Source organism: Phyllostomus discolor, chromosome 3 (genome assembly GCF_004126475.2).
Source record: "Phyllostomus discolor isolate MPI-MPIP mPhyDis1 chromosome 3, mPhyDis1.pri.v3, whole genome shotgun sequence".
Classification (NCBI taxonomy): Eukaryota; Metazoa; Chordata; class Mammalia; order Chiroptera; family Phyllostomidae; genus Phyllostomus; species Phyllostomus discolor.
In genome coordinates, this window is record NC_040905.2 from 11,397,269 (window position 1) to 11,405,244 (window position 7,976).

Here is a 7,976-nt window from a genome sequence, read left to right on the forward strand (position 1 = left end):
CGCAGCTGCGCTCTCACGGCGGGTCTCGCTCCCTGGACCAGCCTGGAGGACGGAGGAGAATGCACAGGGGAAAGGTAGGGCCTATGGAACCCTTGCAGGCTTTCTGGAGCTTTCGGGGAACCGGGGAGGAGCACTTTGAAGCTATTTTTGGGAATTCATCTTCTCACCACTTCCCGGTGCCTGTACAAGGCAGGTGATGTCAGGGTTTCTGACCCATTCTTCTTCCTCGAATTCACTGCTCCCCAGGAAGCAAAAATGTAAGTTGATCAGGTACACACCCACATACCCTTTGCCTTGGAAAAGGGGTGGAGGAGAGGGTGGGGGAAGAGATGGAAGAAAAAAAACTGTGCTTCTCAAATGTGAACGAGAGTGCAAATCACGTGGGGATCGTGTTAAAATGCGGATTCTGATTCAGAAGTCTGGGGAGGGGTTCGAACGTCAGCCTCTCTAACAAGCTCCCCTGTAAGTTGATGCCTCTGGTCTTCCACTGACACTTGGAGTAGCAAGGGGCAGGAGAGGTCAGCTTGAACATTGCCAGTGCCAGCTTATCATTTGCCTACCTTTGGTTGACCATTATCATTTATGATTTTTGAGAGCTGGTCCGGTCTCTTCTTGTCTTTGAAATCATAAAACTATGAAGGAAGCATCTAAGAGAATGCATGTGCCTCCCAGTACATTTAGGAGAGTAATGGGACTTCCCAAGGCTTTGTCTGGTGGCAACGGAAAATTTCTCATGGTCCAGCACGGAGCCCCGAAGCGCTTGGATGCAAAGGCCTGTGTGTCCGCCCACCGAGACAGTAGGTCCCTAACTTTAGAGAGACCTACACTGAGCAAGCTTATAACAATGGATGCTAAAACTGAAACACCAAGCCATGAATCTACCATGGAGAATGCAATTCTCATGTGTGCTTCGACCAGGTCGGAGAACTTACCGAGGTTTGAGGATGCGAGAATGACAGTGTAGCTCCCGGTACCAGGTGGCTTTTAGCCATTTATTCCCAGATACTGTTAAGCTGAGCAAGAGGATATAGTTATGATGTGATAGGGTAATGCCACCTGATGTAACAAATGAACACTCACGTTCATAAAAGCTCAGACACAATGCAGTAAGTCCCATTGATGTTCTGCTCTGGGGCTTCAAGTGAAATGATGCATAATGAGACCAGTTTTACAACAGGCTAATTGATATAAACAAGACTTCAGTTCCTACAGCGTCTTATCAATGTCACGGTGGAATGAAGTTGACGAAACAGCAGTATATTTGTTCTTCACTCACGAAACAGTATTGCGTATCTGCCCTTTATCATCAGGGACCAGGGTTCCTCCTTGGAGTGATTCCAGTTGGCAGGGTTGCTCCATTCTGTGGTCCAGCTGCTCTCTAGGGCTTTGCAACCAATGGCAACTGTGTGGCTGCAGGGTTGGAGGGTGCAGAGGAGCCTGCAAACTTTCTGAAAAGCTTTGGTCTGGAAGTGACACCCATCACGTTTCTGCTTGCATTCCATTTGATGATAACTAGTCCCATGTTTACATCTAAATGCAAAGGAGGCCGGGAAGTGTACTTCCAGGCAGGAAGTATATTGACAGTGAAAATCTATCTAATGTCAGAAGAGTGCAAAGTCTGGCAGACAACCAGAGAAAGCTGAAATAACAGTCCTTACTGCCTTTCTTTTTTTTTTTTTTTTTAAGAGGCAGGCTTGGTGGTCTTGGTAGCTCACATGGAGCACGATGTTTGCCAGGTTGGAGAAGTGTGGCACTGAGGTTTCCCCATTCCCAGTCCTGTTAGCAGTCAAGCAAACAACGTCTACAACTACGTAAGGTAGTAATTCTCTAGTCCGTGGACTCGTGCTCCTCTCTCACTCCTTGAAATTTGTGCTGCCACACCCCCGAGGCCGTCCATCCTTTGCCCACCTCGGTGACACGGGGCCGAGGGATTTTCCAGCCGTGCCTCTGCAGGGGCTTTCTGTGGGGACTTCTGTCCTATCGCATGTGCCAAAGCCAGTTATGACGTTGGTAAGTGAGGACACCCCTGCCCTCGAATCAGATCTCTTGTTGGGAACTTCATTATAATTACGAGGTTGTTTGGCAGTTGGAATCAGAACAAAGGGCCTGGAGATTAGAATGCTCAATGAAATTAAGCCGACAGTGTATTGCATGCATCCTGCCCGTGAGACCCTGACGCTCCTTTCCCACCAGGCTCTGGAGAGGGCTAGCCAAGATGACCTCTCTGAGCTCTTTACAGCCGGCCCACAGCCCACAGCAGGGGGACACTCTGCCCTCCAGATGAGTTCATTAGGCTCGCCAGTGCAAGCCCCCCGGATCGGGCCTGCCTGGCCCGCCTGGCGGTGTGTGTATACTCTGCTCATTCACCGTGCACAAAATGTCCCAGCAATTTAGTGTCGTTTCCAGGGCTGTGTTATTCCCTTGTCACTGGGAGTGCACCTTACTGTGGTGGCTCCAGTGCATGGGTCACAGAAATCAGGCACTTTGTTGTTTCCTATCAGAGGGGAATGTCACTGGTCAGCACGGGTTAATACATCACAGGAAGGAAGGGACTTGGGGTGAGCACCTAGATGGTTTCAGGACCCGGGCTGGTCACCAGCAAGGTCACCACTGTCTGGAGACCTGCAACTTGGGGCCAGCCCGACTTCTGACGGGGGGAGGGGCGCTGGGGTTCGAGTTCGGTCGTGTGGACACTGATTTAGTTAAGCGCACCTACCTAAGGTAGCTCAGTACAGACTCCGGGCGCCGAAGCTCAGGGGGCACCTCCCGGTTGGGGGACACATTCAAGCGCTGGGGGTGCCGGGCCTGGATTCCGGGAGAGGAGCAGACAGCACTCCGCACCTCTTCTCTCTGACTGCGCCCTGTCGGTCGGTCGCTCCGTCCGGCGGGTCCTCCTGGTCTGTGTCCTCTCTACTAAAACTGTAATTGTGAGTACAGGGTAGCTTTGCTGCGTTCCATGAGTCATTGTGATACATGGCTGGAACGAGGGAGGTCACAGGACCTGCGTGTTTAACCAACTGGCTGTAAACTCAAGACTTCAGTGCAGAAACCGTGCCCGAGTTTCCAGCCAGCCAGCTGGCCCCGCGGATTTCAGACCCGCCGGCCTCGTTACCGCGTGAGCCAATTCCTTAACGCAAATCTGTCTCTCGCTCTCTCTTTCTCTCTCTCTAAACACACATACACATCGACACGCCGTTGGTTCTATTTTCTGAGAGCCCTGGCTGGCACAGAAGTGCGAGTGGCCTGAGGACCCACGAAGGAAGAGGGGGCATCTGAAGTCAGAGAACTCTGGTTGAGGAGCGTGCCCTCGCGCAGTCCGCCCCGACGCTGGGCTGGGCGGCGCGGGCCAGAATGAAGGACAGTAATTGGAGCTCACCCAGCGGCTGGAGCTGGAACACAGCGGCAAGATAAGTCATTATTCCCTAAGTTCATAGTTCAGGGCCCAATTCAAAAGGTAAAGCATTTGCAAAGCTTTCCTCAGTCTCCTAGCAAGATCGACTTGCTCTTTCATCCTTCCATGCCTCTTTTGTTGTGTATGGATGTATCTTTATACCCTAGTCCATGAGTCAGATGTGTGATAAATACTACTTTATTTTCTCTAACGTACCTTTGGACTTGAAGCACTCACTCCCCCGGTCAAGCTGGCTGGCAGACAACGCAGCTTCAGTCTGACTTGGGACTCGCCCCTGAGGCTGTTCTATGGTTCTGAGACCTGTAGTGCCGGGGGTGGGGGAGGGGTGCAACCTGGGTTCGTGATTCAATCCGCTGCGTTTCAGCATGGCTTGTTACTGAGCGTTGCTGTAGCCTCAGCTAGCAGATACACGCTCAACCTGTTTTCTTTCCTCCTCGTGAGACTGATGAAGGAAGGCAGTAATGGAGAAGTGGAGGCCTCTGCGGGGTCTCTTCTTCCTGAAAACTTTTGACAAAATAGCTCAGAATTTTGTTAAAGGTAGACATTTTTTCTTTCTTTCTTTTTTTTTTTTAAAGATTTTATTTATCTATTTCCAGAGAGGGAAGGGAGGGAGGGAGAGAGAGAGAGAAACATCAGTGTGCGGTTGCTGGGGGTCATGGCCTGCAACCCAGGAATGTACCCTGGCTGGGAATTGAACCTGGGACACTTTGGTTCCCAGCCCGCGCTCAATCCACTGAGCTATGCCAGCCAGGGCGACACTTTTTCTTTATCAGTCAAATATAGCAGTCTTTTCTCAGTGGCTTCTGGGTTTGATGTCTGAGTTATATGTATATTTTATGTTTTATTTAGAAATTATTTTCACATCCAAAAAGTATACGATGATTCACCGATGTCTACTAGCAGACAAACTATTTGTTTTCATTGTAAAAATCATTTGTATCTTTATTGATACGGGGTTTACTTTGAAATAAGAAGTAAATGCTTTTCATCTACAAATGGCTAGTGCATTGTTTTAATCTCATTTATTAAATAATTCACCTTTTCTCCGCTTATTAGAAATGCCTGAAATTTTTGTAAGTACATGGATCTAGATACATAATTTCTCTATTCTATTTCATTGGTTGCTCTGTGAAAAAAAAAGAAAAAGAATAAAGAAAATATAACCAGGGATATCTGTGATATTAGGCAATAATTTTGTGGGGTTTTTTGCAATAATTATGATCCTTTTGTCACTTCTAAGTGAAAGTAATTTATATCGTCTTCAAAAGTAAACAAAATGTTAAAATCACTCACACAGTCTCTTCTCAATTCTTTGTTTCTCCAGAATTATTTTTCTACATGGTATTTAGAAAAATAGTACGTGTCCATATATAATGCAGAGGGCTGCATGTCAAATATTAAATATTATTTCTGAGGAATGGGATCAGGAAATGATGTCTTTCCTTGTTCCATCATTTATAGCTGCGTTTCTTGAATTTTTGAGAACAAGTGAGTATTAGTTTAGTAGTAAAGATTCGATGAAGATTTAAAGAAATAACCCAGCATATGAAAACATTGTAATAACCAAGGACCTTAACGAAGTCTTTGCGTGTTTTGGTGTGTTCTTTCCACTCCGTCCTCTCACGTTTCCCAGACATGCAACCATTTCCCCCGCCAGTTGTGAGCATCGGTTTCCTCTTGCTTAATATTTATGCTTTTTCCTTAGTCTTCCTGTCTAACTGCATTTCCTAGCATTTCTGGAACAATGTAAGATTGGTGACAGTGGAATTTTGTTGTTTTATTTCCAAATTTACCGAAGTACTTTTAATAAATTTCACCACTGAGCATGACCTTGGCTTGTGTTCTATACTTATTTTACTAAATTTTTATGTTCAGAAATAAACGTAAGCATCACTCACATCTGCATTGGCAGTTTCCACTTAAATTCCTGAAAGTTTATTGATATGTAAAAAGGATTTTATGGCAAATTCATCCGTCTTAGGCTACAGCATTTATCAAAACGCTATCTAATTAAACAAAATATCCCTTAGGCTATCAAGTTACGACTTCACTGTTATTAGAGAATAACAGCATCTCTAGTTTAATATTAAAATGTTTCCTGGTTATTTTGCATTTTTGTCTGATGAGTAGAACAGTTTACACTTTGCAGCAACTAATTTGTTGCAAAAAGAAAAAATCCTTCTCAGCCTCTGCGAGGTCTTCTCTTTGACAAGAGATCTTTGCCCCGAGGAGAGAAAGAACAGGCCCTCATGATTTTCAGCTGAGGGGCCCCCCAGATTAACGCAAGCGTTTCTGCAGAACTCAGCACTGAAACGTTATTTTTCAACCCTCAGGGGCTTTGCGTGCTGTTGCATTTGTTTTTTTTTTTTACCAGTGTCTTGAGGAGGGTGAGTGCATTCCTTGGACCCACTGGGCTTTATTTTCTTTGAGCAGCTGCCTCATTGCAAGCTATACACAAATCCCACACAAAGGCCACAAGCCATAAACATTCAGAAGTAGCAGTAAAGTTTATCTAGAATAAAGTAAATAAATGAACAAACTAAATTAGAGGCAGATAGTTATCAGAGAGCTGAAACTTTGGACAAAGTTCTCTCCCCACCCTACCTCACCCCACCCTATCGTTTCCCCACTTCTGTGGTCACAGTGGTTAAGAGTGCAGCTGGGGAGGTAACTGTGGATGGGGAGCACAACCGACTCCTTCCACACGGGTGCACATGTGCAGTCTCTCAGGGGTGCAGTATCTGCCTCTTCCTGAGCCTCCTACCCTGGCATTCTTCGATCCTGAAGAGCCATGAGCAAGCACATAAACAGATGCGACGTCATTCACCAATACATGGATTCATTCGCTCCGCATTTAGGATTGTATGTTTTCTAGATTTTAGATACCGTGTTTAGCAAACTGCACAAACCTCAGTATGTCATAGTCCTCTGTGTTTAAAAGCTCTGAGGGGAATCAGACAAATTAGGTAATTGCAAATCAGTGTGCCGACATTAGGGGTAAGTAGAAGGTGTATTAGGATTCCTCCATAAACCCTGATATGTACATGAAATTCACTATGCCACACTCCTGCTAGGCGCCCCCGTTCCCTTCCAACTAAATCAAAGCTTCTTAGGCTGGCACGACAAGCGCTGAACCATTGGCCCCACCAGTTCTGCCAAGTGTCGTCTCAGCCACCGATCGGCAGACTCTCTGGACTGGGGGTGTAAGCAGATGCCCGCAGATGGTTTCCACCGAGCCTCCTGCCAGATGACGCGGCACTCTCCGTTTTCGCCGAGACATTCAATGGCACCCGTGTGGACACTCGGTTGCTGGACGGCTATTCCCTTGTGTGTCCTGTAACCAGCAAATGAGACACGGACTCACCCAAGTCAGTTGCGTGTGCTCCGAACTCACGTAGGCCAGCTGCCCTTGTTCTTGTGATTATATTATGCAAGCTGATGAAGTGTGAGCATGCGAAGGAAGACCGATGTTGATCTCTGAGAACGACTTTCAATGGTTTGGAAAGACTCGATAAAACCATGTTGAAAGAATTCTGCTAGTGTAGGGTTGGAAAAGGGATGGTAAAAGATTGGGGTGGGGTATCTTTAAAAGTTAGGCAACTGCACTTAAGTTATTTTGAAAGGTTTTTTCCATTTTTTAAAAGATTTTATTTATTTATTTATTTATTTATTTATTTATTTATAGAGAGGGAAGTGGGGAGAGAGAGAGAGAAACATTAATGTGCAGTTGCTGGGGGTCATGGCCTGCAACCCAGGCATGTGCCCTGACTGGGAATCGAACCTGTGATGCCTGGTTCGCAGCCTACACTCAATCCACTGAGCTACACCAGCCAGGGCAGTTTTTTTTTTCCATTTTAAAGACAGTGGAATCAGAAAGAGCAGGTGATGTGATATGGTGTGTGTTACCTGAGAAAGGCAACATGAAACTACAATCAGTGTCCCCTCACTTGAAGGAACAGCCTTGGCCTTGTAACGGAAGAGTGGTGAATGGTGAGCGGGCATATGGACATATGTTTTTAATATGTTTTTTAATTAAAATAAAGTGTCACAGGCAGATATGGATTATTTTTTATGAAAGTGCCCTGTGCCTGACTTTCGGGGGTAACCACCGACACCCTAATGTTTCTAACTGAGACAGACAAGGAGACATTGCCGAGTGTATTTGTAACTCCCCAAATGCTCCATCCTTTGTCACAGCTCCCGACTTTGAACACTCGGTTCCCTCTGCTTGGAATGTCCTCTCTGCACTCCAGGCTCCTCCCTCTGGCGCACACCTACCGACTCCGTGCTACCGCATTAGGTGTGACTTCTTTCATGTTACCCTTGGAGCTTCTTCCCTAAGGCATCCGTGTGTGTGTGTGTGCGCACGTGCGTGCGTGCATGTGTGTCTCACCCAACAGCAGACTCTCCTTCCTTTATTTGGGGAACACCCCAGTCCGGGAGGCTCCCCACTGCTGCCGAGAGTCTGCTCCAGGGCCGGTGGTGGCCGTGGAGGTGGCTGTGCTCAGTGTCCAGAGGTGCCTGTAGGAGAGACAAGAGGTGGCTCTGTGGCCAGCACGTTTGT